Source organism: Cydia strobilella, chromosome 27 (assembly GCF_947568885.1).
Source record: "Cydia strobilella chromosome 27, ilCydStro3.1, whole genome shotgun sequence".
In the NCBI taxonomy this organism is placed as follows: domain Eukaryota; kingdom Metazoa; phylum Arthropoda; class Insecta; order Lepidoptera; family Tortricidae; genus Cydia; species Cydia strobilella.
Window position 1 is genome coordinate 353611 of NC_086067.1, and position 19918 is coordinate 373528.

Here is a 19918-nt window from a genome sequence, read left to right on the forward strand (position 1 = left end):
TTATTTATTATCATTATCATTTTTAGTTCTAATCCTGTGTCGATAGATGGCATTAAATTTGCTGTCACCATCATTTACTATGACTATAACCCTCTATACACTCTATTCTCTTCGATATTATTATGACCTACTTAGCAAATCTCAGGTAACAGGTATATTACGTTCTATTTCGGTAACATATTACTTCAAAGCTCATAATACATCTCTCCCGAATAATAAAGTTGTTATATATAGCTTCCGAAAGCTTTGTACTACCAATATAATATAATCTGTACTACGTATAGAACAATTAAACCCATCTTAGCAACGCGTGACTGAATAACGTACGAGCATTAGAAGGGTTATAATCCTGTCATATTAACTGTTGGTTGGCTAAGGGTTAAGTTCAGTTTTGTTTAAATTTAAACTCTATTTTAAACGCAATAAGGTAGAAATTATATAAGTATTTTAGTTATATTGACAAATAAAACACATAAAGGGAGTGTTTGATGTTTTATGTTTGACATAAATTTGTTTCGCATACTTAACATTTTTTATGACATCAAGGGGAGTTAAGAATTTGATGATACGAAAGAAGTTTTTAGCACAAAAGTCATGTGGCTCCGTAAATACTCGGTGTTTTAGCGTTCCGTACCCAAAAGGTAAAAACGGGACCCTATTACTAAGACTCCGCTGCCTGTCTGTCTGTCACCAGGCTGTATCTCATGAACCGTGATAGCTGTGATAGTTGAAATTTTTACAGATGATGTATTTCTGTTCCCGCTATAACAACAAATACTAAAAAGTACGGAACCCTCGGTGCGCGAGTCCGACTCGCACTTGGCCGGTTTTTTTTTCAGGTTTAAGTTAAGCTCGCAAGGTCTACATGTCACAGAGTCACTATGATTTTTCTAAGCTCTCGCAAAAAATAGGTATGCCAGTGTACTTCCTTTATGGCGAAATTTATTTTGCCAAATTTCACTTGGCAACCAACTTTTCGCCAAAGTTTCATTTGGCAAACCAATCGTTGGCATAACCTTACTTCGCAACCATTTCATTTCCCAACCCCATACTTGCGAAATGAAAATGACGTACTAGGTTGCGTTAGGTTAGGTTGGATTATGTAATGTATTGTTATAATTTTTTATTGACTTATTTTTTATTTATTTATGTTTTACTGACTTATTGATAGTGACATTCATTTATTCTGTATAATAATTGGTATCTGTGAGTTCTGTGACTTAACAATACTGATAAGATAAGATAAGATAAGATAAGATAATATGTTTATTTGTAAAAGTCATGTACATGAGATGTTATTGAAGTTATACAGGAAGCTTCCATGACATCCTGTAAGGGCACACAAATTGTCTTATATCTAGCTTATTACTAAATTACATTTAAATTTTATTTACAGGCCATTCCACTGATAATTTTGCCGACATTTTTGTAATAACATGTTATCCTCAACTTAATATGTCTAAATATTGTATGCCTGTTATGCACAACTGTTTAGTTTTGTTTTTTATTTTTTGTTGTATACCGTATACCGTGTAAACGTTTTGGTGAAATACTGTCAGCTTATATGTGGGAAATAAATGAAATGAAATGTAAATTTGCGAAATGAAATTTCGCCCAACTAAAAATATGGGGTAAATAGTTTGGGAACTGAAAGTTTGTCAAGTAATTTTCGCCGAAACATCAGTAAACCAGGTATGCCAGATAGAAGATCAAAAAAAGTCATATACCTCTCTTCCCTCGGACTCTTACAAATTAAAGCGTAAAAAACTGTCAAACGTCCTTCTGAGAAATGGGTTAGAACAGACTTACAGTTATATTACAGTAAAATGAGTAAATCTGTCAATAATGCAGCCCGCATAGACAGGTTTATCACTCTGAGCACCCCGGCTTTATTAACTTGAGGGCCGCATGTCACACCGCAAGGGCCTGACACTCTTTGATAGAGAAATACAGTCTTAAATTAATTTTTAACAAGCAGAAACGTCTGCGATCGATGCTATTAAGCTTAGAACAAATTTAAAAGTGGAAAAATTACTGCCTTGGGTGAGACTTGAACTCACGGCCTCTGGATATATACTCCAGCGCTCTGCCAACTGAGCCACCAAGACCTCATCCATAGTCAGCAAATCTTCCCACTATATGGGTCTAGGGGACCCTAGCGACATCTACCGTAAGAGTGTTACACTTCTTAAACGGCCACCGGAGTTCCAAGTCATATTGGAAATTCACCAGTTACGATGTGCTACCCATTCTAAATTAATTTTTAACAAGCAGAAACGTCTGCGATTGATGCTATTAAGCTTAGAATAAATTTACAAGTGGAAAAATTACTGCCTTGGGTGAGACTTGAACTCACGGCCTCTGGATAAAATATAAAAAAAATATAGTCTTATTGCGATTCCTATAAAAGGAAAGTGAAAATAGTGCCATGCTTTGTCCTTATCACCGACCGGGTTTTTTTTCATGGTCGGGTTATGGCAGCATAGGTAGGAGACGATGGCGAAATACCGAAATTTATAAGAGTGAAAGAGAAAAAGGATTATGTTGCCATACATTAACCTGTCAATACATGAATATGTTTTTCTCTTACCCCTGGTCGCTCGCTTTCATGTCTATAATGTCTATGTCACACCGTCATAGAGTTGGACCCAGCTAACTGCATGGCATTTCACACTGACAAAGTGTGGCCATGACATTATGAATGTCAAAGTCCTATGAAAATACGTGTATAATGACTTAATGACACTTTCTCACTTTGCTTTATTCAAGTCGGTACAAAGTTAGCTTAGCAAATCAACACTAATCTCTGTTTTGACATTTTGCTGGGACGTCAGTTAGCCGCGACCACGACCAGTGAAACCTGTGTCGAAACGTCGGTAAATAAAGGTAACAAAATAAATTCGCGATAGACCCGATTATAAATGTGATTTTATATGGTATGTATACTTACGCAGCGTCTTACGTAAGCGAACAACTCGCGAACGCGAAGTGAAGCGGAGCGGCGCGGCGCGGCGGGCCCACGGCGTTCGCGTTCGCAAGGCGGTCGCCCACGTAGGACACTTCCATAGGTATCAAAGGATTGAGCCACCCCGCCCCGCATCGCTTCGCTGCGCGTTCGCGTGTTGTTCACCTACGTAGTACGCTGCGTTACTGGGTGATCTCGAGATCGTGATTCTGCATTCTGTGAAAAAAACGCTAAACGCCCCGCCACTGTTGTGCAACAATGTTGTCGGTTCGCTTCGGTGTAAAAATGGCCTCCGCCGTCTGAGGATCCCAATTTATTCCCTCGTCGGATCGGGAACCGAAGATTCCTTCGCCATTTTGTCAGAACATCTTGAAAAGTATTGCTTTCTAACCGATTCTAAACTATGGTTTAAAGGTGATTCGTGTGAGGATTGTGGGGAAGTGAATCGGCTTAGTATATTGCGTTCAAAATGTAGAAATACAGAATGTAAATAGAATACAGCGGGGCTACGATGGACGGCTGTCTATCATTTGTCACCATACCTGTCACGCTCTAACAAGTACGTAATTGCGAAAGTGACGCATGATGTGACAAGTGACAAAAACGCGACCATGATACCGGCGCAGGATAGAAGTTTTTAATGCCACCTGGAGGGAAGGTACTTTAAAATATGGAGATAGCAAATTTCACTCAAAAGAAACATTAGGTAATATTATCTTCGGTTGTATTGGGATACCCTCCTACAATTTAGGAGGGAATTAAATCTTCTCGGGTCAGAGGTGTAGGGTTAGAGCCGGCGTAGCTTTATCGCGTATATCTTTACTTGAAAATATTTGTGATGTATATTATGTATAACCAGCCTTATGAACCGATTTTGGATGTATAACTAGCCTTAAAGTTTATAGTTTATGCTCATTATTTTTGTATGTATAGGTAGTTTTACACATTGTAATTTTTCCTCAGTCACCCGTTGACCACGAACGCTGTAAAGGGTACGAAACGTCGGGGTGTCTTATAAAATCAATATACGCGATATAATTCAATTTCAAAGTTTTACACTGATTTCATGATTTGATAGTTTTATTTCAAACATCAGGTATATACTTTATTTATAAAAATAAAACAAAACTGCATTCAAAGTTTTTTATTTCATTTCTGTGATGAACACACAAAATGCCCTTACCAGGATTTAAACCCGGGACCTACTGCTTTGTAGGCAGCGTCACTACCGACTAGACATTAACAAAATAAGATGATTATTATTATAGGCAAAGATAGATATAACTCCGTAATAGATGGATACAGTCTAAGGAAAAAACGTGCCTCGAAAATCAAGAAAATTTGATTCTCGTTCAGAGGGCGCTACTAGTTTTGGCCTACAGTCGTATAGATGGCGTTGACGGTTTCGTTTGTTATTTAACAATTTTAACGCATATCAGTGAAAGAACATGGGTCAAAATCATAAAAATAATTAATGCAAATAAAAAAAATCATTTATCTATATTTAAATACATTCTATCGTATTTTTATAAATCTTCATTTTTAGTTTTAAAGTGTGTCGACAGATGGCAGTGAATTTACTGGGGTTACAAAATTTACTATGACAGTAACGCTCTAGTATCAGTTACTCTATGTTATAGGGAAAATCCATGCATATTTTTAGAATGAAACGTTGGCAAATTATTTGATTAGCGTGTGCAGAATCTGCTGATTTTTGAATCCGTGTTTTATTTAATATCTTTACCTTTAATCATCGCTTGACTTTGCATTAGGATTTTTCTTTGATGATTACTGTAATGGTTTGGTTTGCAATCTCGGTTCTCCATACAATAGTATTTTATGCAATTGTTATATAATAGAGAGCTTTTCAGTCGAGTACCGTGTTTAAGCAACGAAGCTTGCTGAGTTGCTTAACTAAGGTACGAGATTGAAAAGCTTGATTATATCACTATTGTATACAATACTTTTTCTACGAGACAAAAAAAATAATACTTTAAACTAGTAGAATCATACCACCAAACCAAACCGAAACCAAAAGTATACAGCTAAGATACGCGAGCTGCCGCAGCCCGCGATACCTTCATACTCGTACGCGCGCCGGCCGCCGGACCTAGCGCCCCCGGCGGGTTGGTCAACGACACCTCCTCGTAACTCATGAGGCCCTGGTACCTGCTCCGCGCTAAATTCAATTTTAAGACAGTTTTTTCTCGATTTTGGCCACCGTAGCCTATGGAGACTTACAAGCAACGCTAAGCGATTTTCGGAAGGGTATGGATGTTGCTATATGAAGGGTGTCACATGCGCGTTTCTGACTTATGAAGCAATTGTTTCTACTACAACATAAAATAAAATGTTTTTGTTGGCCAACCAATCACAAAGCAGATGCGACGCAGCAGCGTGTTTAAGTAGGCTAATTTGCATTGAATCGAGTCTCCTTAAACAAGAAATATTTTATCGAAATGTATGAAGTTCCATTTTCAAAAAATTTATAATTGACTAAACCGTATCGATAAAATTCTTATGCTTGAGTCGGAAGTGCCATAGACTATCCAACGTTGAAAAGAGTAAGGTTGTAGTGTTGCATATGAAGTTGTAATACACAGATTATACTCGACGAGTAGAAAAACGTATTTACGCTCTTATTTTAAAACGAGTTGCTAGTTTGCTTTGAAACTTTTTACTTACATACAATAGGTTAAGCAGGTATATCTACCTATGTCTATAATTAGTTTATCTAGCTTCAGATACCATAGTTAAAAATTACAGCTAATTTAAATTTTTCATACAAAACTAGTTTTTGCTCTATTACGTTTGTTTTACAAACTGGAGCTATATAAACTAATTACAGACCTAGATATACCTCATGTTATTGTATGTGCAGTTTCATTACAATCCAACACGTAGTTTTAAAATGAGAACGAAACTCCGTTTGTATGGGAAGGTAAAATTCGGCCAAGCTTGCCGGTGACTTAATGAAATTTTCTTAATCAATATGCATAATAAAAAGAAAATTAAATATAATGGTAGGTTTGCATTTTTTGTTATTTCTACTAAACAACATTAAATAGGTTCTTTTCCCTTCGTTATTATCGCCGTATTTAAATACAGACAAGCAATATCATGACTACCTAAGTCCATTTCAAAAGGGGCCCTTCTCTCTCGATTAAGCAAAGAACAAGTAATAAATTCCCAGCAAGTATGTTTTGTTACATCCAAGATGGCGGCTCAAACCGGAAGTCATTGATTTCGCTCCAAAGCGCCCCCTATCGGCGCTCAAGTTATTTATGTTGGTTGCATTTCCGGTATAGCCTCATTTCCGGATGGGGGCGAAAATTCACTTTCATATGTACCTTTAGATGGTTTTTGGAGTTGGAGAAATGTCATTTACAAGGACAGATGTGAAAGTTTCCAAAAAGTAGGTAGGTGTCCTCGAAAATTTCTGGAACATTTTTCAGGAACTGATTTAAACTAAGACGATTTTCACTCATAATTTAAAACGACCACGAACGTAACCGTCACGTTCGAAACGTCAGGCCATACATAAACGTAAGCTTGTACGCGATTAAGTTCCGTGATAGTTTTAAATTCTTTTTCAGGAAATTAGGGAAAGTCTAAAAATAACATTAAGATTGCTAAGAACATTTTCTGAATAATTACTTTTGGAAATATACTCAGTGAATTATAAATTCACAATGCTTCGTGAATAGCTCTGTGTTGTTTAGACGAACTGACACGGTTAGCTTACCGTTACCGCGCGCGTTTGCGTTGTCACACGACACACGACACGACACGATATAAGTTTCCTTAAGGCGGTTCCCTGAGTCAGACGGCGAAAAATCTCCTTATATGATCATGTTTTTCTAAGAGGCGTTGATATTCGTAGACGTGAAAAAAAAAATGTAGTTCTTGACTATACTACCTTTAATAACATAGCTTCCGATACACGAATTATGACACTTCGCTCGATACAATTAATTCTGAAAGTAACCTCTAACTCGGACTTTTAATCAAACTTTACTCGGTTATTTATTATGTGATACTATAAACAAAAAAAGAATAAAAAAACAATCTTAACTTAAATAGTAATTTCATAGCTTTCGAATTTCGATATTGTAAGGTAACGTTTTTAAAATAAATAAAAATCGACAAAATTCGATCAAAATTGACACTTGGCGCGCATGATCTTTCCCGTTCTTTCTTGCGAAATGTGACAGTGACAGCGGCAAACCGATGGAACGGCCTCAATAAGAAATTGATCAATTTATATTAAGATTATTGTAGATACGTTGTAGGAGAACTGACTTGACTGGTTTTAAGGTATACCTAGTCAGCGTCAATTTATTTTTGACTATTATTTCGCTGATTACACTTTTGGTCAATTCATTATCTTTTGATAGATCATTGGCCTTCCTTTGAACGTATACTGACCGCGACACCCTTTATGGGGCATTTTCTATGAAAAGGGACCTTATTGTCGATGGCGCTTACGCCGCACAGCATCGCGCGGCATTGAATTTATAACGGAGCATCGTTTATAATGGCGCACTAATGGTGTAAGCCAAGTAGTAAGATGGCATATAGTCGAGAAATTCGGACGGGCACCGCCGTGGCGGGGTGGCCTAGGGGTTCATGGCGCTAGCCGCGATAGCTAAAGACGCCGGTTCGAATCCGGCCTTCACCACTGGAGGGCTTCGTCACTTTTTCTTTAATATATGACATCTATTACAGTTTTTAATTTACCTATATATATAGTAGTGTGACTACTTAAAAAAACACAAATCAAAATATTTAATAAAATAATTTGATTTGTTCCCAAACTTGTTAACATAATACTTACATAAATTCATTTCAACGAGCAGAACAGAATTGTGCTAAAAGGTCCTCACTCGGCTCGACGTCCCGAAGTAACACAACAGGTACACATTTTTGTACATTTTCCGCAATCTATTTTGAAATTTTATTGGTTCCAAATTCAAAAACAAACCAAGAAGCACTTGTCTCAGGGGTCTCAGGAGGTTGCATGGGGCGCGGTCATTACCCGCAACATTAACGGACTAGTTGACGTCGTTAATCGATCACGCAATGGAAACACGTCACAATACTCGCAATGCAATGCCACTCGCGATTCTCAGAAATAGCCGCAGACAGTCTCACGCGCAGATAATCACTTCTTGGACGCCATATTTACTTCCGGCTGGGATTTGACCTAAGGCCCTGACACTCTGATAGAGAAAGATAGTCTTATTGCGATTCCTATAAGAGGAAAGAGAAAATAGTGCCATGCTTTGTCCTTATCACCGACATGGCGAAATACCGAAATTTGTAAGTGAAAGAGAAAAAATCCTATGCTGCCTAAATTTTATATGAATATTCTTTCTCTTACCCCCGGTCGCTCGGTGGCGCGTCTATAAATACTTGTACATACTATGTCTATGGATTTGACCCCTTAATAGGGTTTCCCTAAATATGTCGACGCGGAATCGACAAAAGCCGATAGAAAAAAATTTATGTCGGCGTTTTAAGAGCGAAAAAGTTATCATTCGGTTCAGCTCGCATCGGCCGACGCCTGCCGACGCCTCTTTCACTCATTGCGCAGACATCAAGGTTTTTTCTGTCAGCTTTTCCCGATTCCGTGTCGACATATGGGGCATTTTCTATGAAAAGGGACCTTATTGTCGATGGCGCTTACGCCGCACAGCGTCGCGCGGCATTGTATTTTTATCGGATCATCGTTTATAATGGCGTAAGCGCCATCAACAATAAGGTCCCTTTTTATAGAAAATACCACATATGTAGGGAGACTCTTAAAATAGGTCTATGGGTCTTAAGATGAAAGAGGACGACGTCACGTTATCGCTTTTCCATACAAACGTACCCATTTTCCTACCTGGTTGTTGACATTATGACGCAATCCTAATGCGATATTTCATATAATTTCATTTTGACGCTTGGAGAGCATTTACACCTCCAAATCTAAGGTATTAATAGTATTAATTTAGTATTCTACTCTGACATTGGGGACCTTTTACATCGCCAAAAGTTATGCCAGGGTCAGGATATGCTAAGTGATTCTGCCCCCTCCGAGTTTGCACTTGTAATTTAAATTTTATGTATTATTAACCATAGAGATATATACATCTCTGTTATATAGTAGTTATTATTTATTTTAATAGAATAGAATAGAATAGAATAGAACATTTTTATTCAACATCACATGAAATGGCAGAGTTAACAGATAGCGTAGTACATTTTTTATAGATAAACCTTAAATTTAGACTTACAAAACTAAGAAATTGAGTTGCACATCAGAGATAAATATTCATGCGTGTTAAATAGGAGCTTGCCTCAGCATAATGTTGCAGTGTATTTACTACAACGCTGGTTTTCAGGCAGACCCTTTTAAGATTTTTATACCTGAAAGAATACCTGAGGGCTAGTTATAGAATACATTTTAGAATTTAAGTAAAATATTTTTACAAAATGTATTGGATATTAATCATGCCCTACGTTTGATTTTTTCAGTTTTTACTTAAACGAAAATTACCTTAGAAAATCGCCCAAGCATTTCTGAGAGTCCAATTCGGTAAAATCAATGTAACTAATATACCTCTCTTCCTCGCAACTTCGTAATTCGTGAAATTATTGCCATGCTTCGCTGATCGTCGGACAGTCCAAGAATTAATTAAACTAGTTAACGAAGTTACTGCCGGCACCCTTATCAGTATCGGTTGTGGACGGATAAAGTCGTACACGGACAAGATGCTCATAAATATCTGAACATGACCCCGCGGTTGAATACAGCGTGTTGCCGGTTGCACCCCGTCCGTGGTCTACTATATAGTGTTCACTCTATAAGATAAGAAAGGATAAGATAAGATAAAATAAGATAAGATAAGATAAGATACATTTATTTATAAAATTGTAGAAATTTTACATCAGTTTAGTTACCATAAAGACTATTATTTTCGTAGTCGACATCTAGCGTTAAGTAGCGGAGTTATCAGTACTGCTACTTGACAATAGATGTCGCGACGAACGGATAGTCTAATGCTCAACGATATTCAGCTAATATTATAATCGGATCAACCGGAACTCCATTTTCAAGTCCTTCTGCTTATAATATTAGCTGTAAATTGTTTTGCAATAACTTTTCTTTTCTCATATAAAACTTGTTTTTGCTCTATTTCTGTTGTTTTATAAACTGGAGCTATATAAACTAATTACAGGACTAGATATACTGTCCGCGCGCGAATTCCGTGCACGGCTGAGCAATGTTAGGAATTTTGGGCGTCATGACAGAGTGGTGTCTGGCCTTTCAGGAAACCAAAAGAGGACCAGGGCGCCGGCCTGCTACTTGGTGGTCCACCGTGTCAAAGGATATAGAACGAGCCCAATTAAATCCACAGACAACCCAGGACAGACGGTCCTGGCGCATGAGAACGAGGAGAGCCGACCCCAAATAATGGGATAAAGGCAAAGACGAAGAAGATGACAGGGTAGTGTCATTTTGTACGTACGGGCGCGGCGCACACCCTCCCACTTCCTCGACCTCCGAATGCACGGAATTGGCGCGCGGACAGTACCTCATGTCATGTGCAAAGTTTAATTACAATCCAACACGTAGTTTTAACCTCGTAAAACCCACCATATAAAGTTTTTCAATTTTTAATTTGAACCTTGTTCTATAAGTGAATTGGAACGAATTTCGTTTGTTTTACAACGCAGTGAAACAAAAGAAATGCTTCTTTATTTGTTTCATCAAAAGGTTCAAATTAGATTGCAATAAAATTGTACATTTTAATATACATTTAGACTCACGAGGTTAAAATGAGAACGAAACTCCGTTTGTATGGGAAGGTGAAATTCTAGCGAGATTGCTGCGCTGCGGACTCTTAATGATTGTGATTTGGACACGCCCCTAGTTCCAAGTATTTCTAGTTCGTAGAACGACAGTGACAAAATTCCTTAACGAACTTCGCTTCAGGACTGATTGGGAAAGTTAGCTAACTCTGCTTTTGAAATCTATGTGAAACTCGGACTTAACTCTAACTGTACGGACAAGAAAACCAGTCTGGGGCCAAAGCGAAGATGACAAACGTCAATACAAAAATAAATAAATTTGTTGACAAAAATTTCATTTTTGATACAAAACATAACTTTTCTTTTAACAGAAAACTAATAACAGTTTTGAATGATTCACGGTTAGTTCCATTAGATTTATATTGACCGGGATATAGACCGATGTTACTCAGACCCTTTATCAAAAATATTAAAAACTTTGACCGGTATAAAATTTAAGTAGATACAAAAACTCCGCCATGTTCAAATCCTAATATTTTACAATTCTCCAAACCTTCTAATGCTATTTGCATGTTTCGAAGTTCAATAAGTTTGTAAAGATACGGGGTGGTATTGTGGATGGGTCCGATTTGAAAACTTTGAAGTTTTTACAAGATGCCATCCATGTCGCCATTAGGGAATGCAAACCGGTTTTTATTTGTATGAAATTCCGGTTAATAATAGGATATTAACCGGTTTTCCCATACATTTAAAAACCGGTTTGCATTCCCTAGTTGACATGGACACATGGATGGCGTAGTTTTCTCGCCTAAGGGGACTTAATCTTGTTGCAAATATGTTATTTCAACTAATTTGTACCCTTATTCGTTTTGAAGGACCTATCCAACGACACCACATTATTGGGACAAAACAAAAAAAAAAAATCTGTAACCCTAAAAAAATTTTTTTATACTCTATTTTACCGTTCTGTTGCAATACATGATTTATGTATCCATGCCAAATTGCAGATTTCTACTCTTTCTAGCATTAACCATCAAGGAGCGATGCCTTGGACAGACAGACAGACGGACATGGCGAAACTATAAGGGTTTCTAGGTGACTACGAAACCCTAAAAAGTTGAATGTCTCCTATTAACTCACGCATGGACTATATCACGGACTAATAAAAAACGCAATTTTATACACATTATAATTTTATTCATGTCTCCGTCCGTATGTTTGTCACATATGTAGGTCCTCGGTGTGCGAGTGGGACATTGATATGCGTGTATAGCATCGTCTCGCTCGCACACATCGGGCGGTGCATAGTCACGTATGTGGCACAAAATGTGTGCTCCGTGTTCGTATGAATTATGAAATTGCATTAAAATGGGGTTAGCATTTTTAAATATTCATACCAGCTGGTCAAATAGCAATTGGGTACGTAATCTAATAAAATGATGTAGCGGTATATATCGTGTATTAAATTTAAATTTATTTCATTTCAAAAACTGTAATAGATGTCATATATTAAAGAAAAAGTGACGAAGCCCTCCAGTGGTGAAGGCCGGATTCGAACCGGCGTCTTTAGCTATCGCGGCTAACGCCATGAACCCCTAGGCCACCCCTAGGGCAGTGCCCGTCCGAATTTCTCGACTATATGCCATCTTAATAAGACTAGGCGTCTTTGACCAGCTCTAAGGGCAAGCAGTGCGCGCTTGCACCTCCTAAACAATCTCCTTACGGATTTACGTTGTAGCGAGAGAGACTGGTACTGCCATCTATGAACAAGTTTGGGAACAAATCAAATTATTTTATTAAATATTTTGATGTTTTTTTTTTTCATTTCATTTCATTAAATTCAAATACAAGCTTTTTAACAGCCTTCTAGCCTAATTCTAAATTTACGACCGGTCTGGCCTAGTGGATAGTGACCCTGCCTGTGAAGCCGGTGGTCCTGGGTTCGAATCCCGGTAAGGGCATTTATTTGTGTGTTCATCACACGAGTATTAATTTTATTCTTGAATTAAGGACTTTTTCTATGTATTTACATACATACATACATACATATAATCACGCCTATTTCCCGGAGGGGTAGGCAGAGACCACGGATTTCCACTTGCTACAATCCTGACATACCTCTTTCGCTTCCTTTACTTTCATAACATTCCACATACACGCTCGCCGGTGTAGGATGCTCTTGACCTGGCCTTTCGGATTTCCCCGATCTCATCAGAGAAAGTCCGCCGAGGTCTGCCCCTTCCAACTCCCGTTTCTACCTCTCCCTTATACACTCTTTGTTAGCCTTCTTTCTTTCATTCTTTCCACGTGTCCAAACCATCTCATACCTTTCTCAGTTTTTGTCACTACATCTTCGTTCAGTCCACACTTTTCCCTTATCACACTGTTCCTCATTCTATCTTGTAATCTCACACCACACACACTTCTCAACGCTCTATGTATTTCAGTATGTATATCCATATGCATTAGTTGGAGAGACAGGATAACGAATGAGGAGGTGCTAAGAAGAGTGAGTGAAAGAAGAGCTATTCTGAACACTATTGCAAATAGACGCGGGAAAATGATTGGACACTTAAACTATCCTGGAGGGGCGGATAGGAAGGAAGCGGGGTAGAGGAAAACCCAGACGCAGCTTTTTAGATCAAGTGAAAGAAAAAGTAGGGGTCGTGTCGTATCAAAAAGTCAAAGAGCTGGCGCGGGATAGGGAAAGCTGGAAGATACTCCACCGACAAGAGAATAACTCTTAAGTTAATGATGATGATATCCATATGTTAAGTATATACCTATATCGCCGTTTAGTCTTAGTACCCACAACACGAGCCTTGTTACTGTGGCCACTGTGGGGTCTGTGGGATTAGGTAGGACGATTTGTGTAAGATTGTTTCATAATATTTATTTATTTATATTTATTTGTATCATGTATTTAATATAATATTACAAGCTATTATTTAATACTAGCTTTAAGCGTCTGCGTTAAGTTAGTAATTTGGGTAGCTTATTTTTTATCCAATCTGCTTTTTATCGATTCCCCACACAAACTTCCACCCCCCTTTTCACCCCCATAAAGGACGATTTCTGGGATAAAAAGTACCTATGTCCTTCCCTGGAACTTAAACTATCTCTATACCAAATTTCAACTAAATCGGTTCAGCCGTTTAAGCGTGAAGAGGTAACAGACAGACACACTTTCGCATTTATAATATTAATATTGATTAGTAAGGATCTGTTGTATGGTATATTTTAAATTTATAGGATAAAGTTAAGAGTAAAGAGAAGAGAGAGACATTTTTAGTAGCGGGATTTTTAATATCTAAACCTAAATCACATCAATTACAATTTCTGTGCCGTCTAGAATTGCATCCTGTATGTCCGAGTACTCCCAGTATCTCAATTATATGTGGTTATTATAATATTTTTTACTTCGAAAACGTGTAGGAATGTTTCCTAGGCGATCTTTCAACATTCCTAGCATAAAGATTCATTTAGGTCACCCTAACCGACAATTAAAACCACCAACTTATCAATTCCTTCCCTAAACCACCATCTTCAAACATATTCCTTTGACACATTTCTTCACCAACCGCATTTATAACTTTGTAAAACGCTCTGGCGACAAACTTACACGTGCAGTCAGCAAATTAATGATCGTATACATTTAAGTTTGTAAAGCTATTTCGTCGGCTGTGTTTATAAGTTGGTAGTAACGTGAGAAACGTCTACAGAGGGATATGGTGTCAATTGGTCGAGTAAAAGGTTAATTAGGAAGGACTAAGCCGACTGCGGATGTTTAAAGAGGGTTATGTGTTTAAAGATTTTGTTAAGTCTGTATTTTGCTGCTAAATGTTCAGGATCAGGATCAGTTAAAAACCTGAAATAGAATCAAGATGAAAAAAAAAATCAATGTCCGAATTGTTTTTATAGAAAATTTGAACTATGTTACTCAGTGATGTGACTTACTCCTATAGAATGAAATATGGTAAAAGTTGCCATTCAAAAACGTACCTTTTCGCATTTATCTTTGATGACGTTTTTTGTCTTTAATAGATGTTTATGAATATTGTGTTTAATAGATGATTACCTGCAAAAAAGAAATAAATTTGCATTAAATACATATAACAGGCATAAATCAATTTAAAAAAAATATAGTTTATTGTCTTTTTGAAGTTAGACAAAAACGCGCCAAATGAAAATGATTAGGTACATACTTTTTTTCTGCAATACAACGAATAATAAAATAAAAAAACATTTAAAAGATATCCGCATTTTAAGCTAAAGGTAGATTATGTAGATATTGATAGTATTTTCAATCGCACGTCTAAACTGTGGAATAAAACGTTTGTTTTATGGGAGCCCCACTTAAATATTTATCTTATTCTGTTTTTATTAGTATTTGTTGTTATAGCGGCAACAGAAATACATTATCTGTGAAAATTTAAACTGTTTAGCTATCACGGTTCATGAGATACAGCCTGGCGACAGACGGACGGACAGCGGAGTCTTAGTAATAGGGTCCCGTTTTTACCCTTTGGGTACGGAATAGGGTTTGCTCCCGGTACTGAGGTTGTTGGAATTCCCGGTTCTCGCCATACAAACTTAGTACCGGGAGTAAACCCTCCAAGCAAGTGCTCCAAAGTGTCTCTATTCATTTTGCCGACCCTACAAGTATTGTAGTTATCGGAGCGGCCGAGGTGTTCACAATATCTGAACACGCACTCTAACGCCCTGACAATGAGGGCTATCGCGTATGAATTCGCCGCTAGGGGCGCTAGTGTAGATGGTGGTCTTTTCCATAGTTCTTCTTCTTCTTCTTTTAAAATTATGGCTTCAGCCCAGTGGGACTATTTCGCCAGTATCAAGGTAGTAAGAGGTTTAAAAACGACAAAAATTGTACGGTTGTACAAGACAGTGTACGGTGATTTGTTAGCTCTTGTAAATCGATAGCTAGACTTTACAAGAAGCACGTGGACTACCGGCCGTTGACTCCAAGATGGTGGTTAAACGCGCTTCAAAATTAATTCTCCATTCACTGCACACTACCACATTAGTTTACTGTATAATAATCTATCGATATTACACTTTAAACAATATTAATGAGCAAAAAACAAAGTAATTAATCACGATGCTAACTATCAAGATGGCGCTCGAACCGGAAGTCCTTTTCCATAGTTCGAAATGTCAAATGTCATTTGTCACTTCAATGACTGACAGCTGTTCTATAGTCTTTTGGACCACCATCAACAGAGGCGCCAACTGGTGAGCAAAAAAACGATAGCCCTCATAGAGGCGTGTTCAGATATTTGTGAGCGCCTCAGCCGCTCCGATATATCTGATGGCGACGGTACACGTATAGTGTTGCAGTGGCAAATAACGAGGAATGTAACATAAAAGCCAAAACGCTGAAAAGTGCTCGTTAAAATTTGTAACAAGCTTTGCCCACTTCTAAAGCTCGGATATATTTATTTGCAACTTTTGGCCTTTACAAATATATAGCCGTTATACAGGGTGAAGCTAAGAGAGGGTTCAGGTTTGAAATTAGCTTTGTTACACGATAATTCCGTACATTTTTAAACGCCTTCAAAAAACAGGTTCTTTATTTAACCCGTATGTTTGTATGAGGAAGCGCTGGTGGCCTAGCGGTAAGAGCGTGCGACTTTCAATCCGGAGGTCGCGGGTTCAAACCCCGGCTCGTACCAATGAGTTTTTCGGAACTTATGTACGAAATATCATTTGATATTTACCAGTCGCTTTTCGGTGAAGGAAAACATCGTGAGGAAACCGGACTGATCCTAACAAGGCCTAGTTCACCCTCTGGGTTGGAAGGTCAGATGGCAATGGCAGTTGCTTTCGTAAAAACTAGTGCCTACGTCAATTCTTAGGATTAGTTGTCAAGCGGACCCCAGGCTCCCAGGAGCCGTGGCAAAATGCCGGGATAACGCGGGGAAGAAGAAGAAGTTTGTATGTTTGTTCGCAATTATTCGTTCCTTCCATTTAGTGTGTCACTCAGGCCAATTCGAACATATACTGACATCCGAATGATATTTGCATCATGTTATTTAGTTATCGTGTGGCCGCCGCAAATAGGTACATGTACAGACAAGTACGAGCGAAATGCACGATAAGCAAATCACATCAGTTAGATTCTGATATCAGTGTACCATCGAATTGGCATTGTATCAAGTCTAGTAAAATGGTAACGAAATGGAAAAAAGAATGGGTTATTGTTACTCATAAAAAATCGAAATACAAGGAAATGAATTATTTACAATTTTAAATAAAATTGCCCGCGTAACTCTTGCTCCGTAAGTCGTCATTCTCAAAAAGTAGGTATGTCTGTGTATTTCCGTTTTGCTTTAAGGTTACATGTATTTCCGTAGTTTAATCGATTGAATTGATTATATACTGATTTAAATAAATAAAATAAAATAAATAAATAAAGTTTTATTTCAGGCAAAAAGTACATTCGTACAGTGGGTGTACTGTCAAGATACAATTTAAAAGTTAAAGCGCCAAAAGAAGTAGTACTTAATAAACTAACACGATTGTCACTCATAATTTTAAAACTAACACGGAACTTAATCGCGTACAAACTTACGTTTATTTATGGCCTGACGTTTCGAACGTGAGTTTGTACGCGATTAAGTTCCGTGTTAGTTTTAAAATTATGAATTGATTATGTTTATTGAAATGAAATTTTATTTTATGTACTATCGACTTGTAATTAGCTTTATCAATAAAATATGAATATGAATCTCAAGAACATGTGTGATAAGCACACAAATAAATGCCCTTACCGGGATTAGAACCCGTACCCTTTTTGAAACAAGTTTGTTATAATTTCATGTAAAGAATGGGTGTAGATAGGTAACACAACAAAACTGTCGTTATCTATGGTGTTTTTGACTTTAGCGATCTATTAATATTCCATCCTGTATATAATATATCGTACAACGTTTAGAGAGAAGTTTTCGCTATTTTAATCCCTGCTTGTTACGGTTTTAGGGATATTAATTTAAATGAAATTTGTTTGTTAAATTCCACTTTTGTAGTTTGGTTTTAATAATCTGATATTAATTTTAACTATATTATTAATTGGAATATCTAACATTACTATCTAAATTTAGAAGAAGTGTACAAAATAAATAAATATTATAGGTCAATTTTACACAGATCATAAATCATAAATCATTTATTTCGTGATAAACTTACATAGTAACATTACAAGGAAAATTAAATAAAACATATCGACCTTATATCCAAAAAACACCTATTTAAAGCAAAGATATCCTGAAACATTAGAAAGCGATTTATCAAGACCTACGTCTGGAGTATAGCGTTATATGGTAGCGAGACGTGGACATTAACCCAGCGTGATAGAGACAGACTAAGCGCTTTTGAAATGTGGACATGGAGAAGAATGGAAGGTATAAGCTGGAAGGAGAGGAAAACGAATGCAGAAGTATTGGATTTGGTAGGTGAGAAGCGATCTCTGCTGAGAATGATTGAAAACAGAAGGGGAAACATGTTGGGGTACCTGATACGGCACGATAATTAAATAAAGTCTATAATAGAAGGAAGAATAGAAAAAAGGAGAGGCAGAGGAAGACCGAGACGTGCGTTTTTGGACCAAGCCAAGGAGAAAATCAACGTAGTGACGTATCAGGAGCTCAAAACAGTGGCAGAAAGAAGAACGGAGTGGCGGTTACTCCACCGACAAGAGCCAGGCTCTTAAGAGTTATGATGATGATGACCTTATATCGTAGGAAGCTCAGCAAGTAAAGGAAGAATAAGCGGATTAACAAAGTAATTTGCGCCCACAGAGGAGCCTCATCTCGCTAATGACAAAGTACAAGTTGTGAAGGGAAACGTTTATACCTATAGAATAACGTAGACCGCTTTCATATGTGCCCAACCCTAATCTTGTGGAAGTAGCGAAGAAGAAGTGGATTAACAAAGTAATTTCCGCCCACAGAGGAGCCTCACCTCGCTAGACAAAGTACAAGTTGTGAAGGTAAACGTTTATACCCGTAGATCAACGTGGACTGCTTTCATAGGCGCCCGACCCTAATCTTGTAGCGAAGTAAAGGAATAAGAAGCGGATTAACAAAGTAATTTGCGCCCACAGAGGCGCCTCATCTCGCTAATGACAAAGTACAAGTTGTGAAGGTAAACGTTTATACCTATAGAATACCGTAGACCGCTTTCATATGTGCCCAACCCTAATCTTGTGGAAGTAGCGAAGAAGAAGCGGATTAACAAAGTAATTTCCGCCCACAGAGGAGCCTCACCTCACTAGACAAAATACAAGTTGTGGAGGTAAACGTTTATACCCGTAGATCAACGTAGACCGCTTTCATAGGCGCCCGACCCTTATCTTGAGGAAGTAACGAAGTAAAGGAATAAGAAGCGGATTAACAAAGTAATTCCCACCTACAGAGGAGCCTCACCTCGCTAGACAAAATGCAAGTTGTGAAGGTAAACGTTTATACCTATAGAATACCGTAGACCGCTTTCATATGTGCCCAACCCTAATCTTGTGGAAGTAGCGAAGAAGAAGTGGATTAACAAAGTAATTTCCGCCCACAGAGGAGCCTCACCTCGCTAGACAAAATACAAGTTGTGAAGGTAAACGTTTATACCCGTAGATCAACGTAGACCGCTTTCATATGCGCCCAACCCTACTCTTGTGGTAGTAGCGAAGTAAAGGAATAAGAAGCGGATTAACAAAGTAATTTGCGCCCACAGAGGAGCCTTTTGAGGAGTTGTGCAGGTGAAGCTTTTAACTATTTAACCTAGCGTAGTTAGACAACTTGAGTAAATCTAAGGCTGCGTTTCGACCAGATATGAGCGAGGATGCGTATAGTATGACTTCAAAATACAAGTTGTGCAGGTGAAGCTTTTAACGAGACTAACCTAGCGTAGTTAGACAACTTAAGTCTAAATCTAAGGCTGCGTTTCCACCAGATATGAGCGAGGATACGTAGCGAGGGATGTGTTTTTAAGAATCAGTAAAATCACTACACGTTGAGAAAGGAAAACAAATGAGTGATTCTTTTGGTTCCTAATAAACACATCCCTTGGTATAGTATGAATTTTCTCAAATGATTTTTACGCCTAAGACCTAAAGCTATTGTTTATTTTATGCGTGTCTTCCGT

The 19918-nt window shown here is 37.8% G+C and overlaps 1 protein-coding gene and 1 non-coding gene across 2 annotated transcripts in view; both read right to left on the reverse strand.

Annotated features, from left to right (window-relative positions):
• The window catches only part of LOC134753666 (fasciclin-3), a 294636-nt gene that overhangs the window by 71790 nt on the left and 202928 nt on the right, over nt 1-19918 (reverse strand). The window lies entirely within an intron of this gene.
• Nucleotides 2036-2108, reverse strand: Trnay-aua (transfer RNA tyrosine (anticodon AUA)). The gene has a single exon. It is a non-coding gene; the product is annotated as a tRNA-Tyr (tRNA).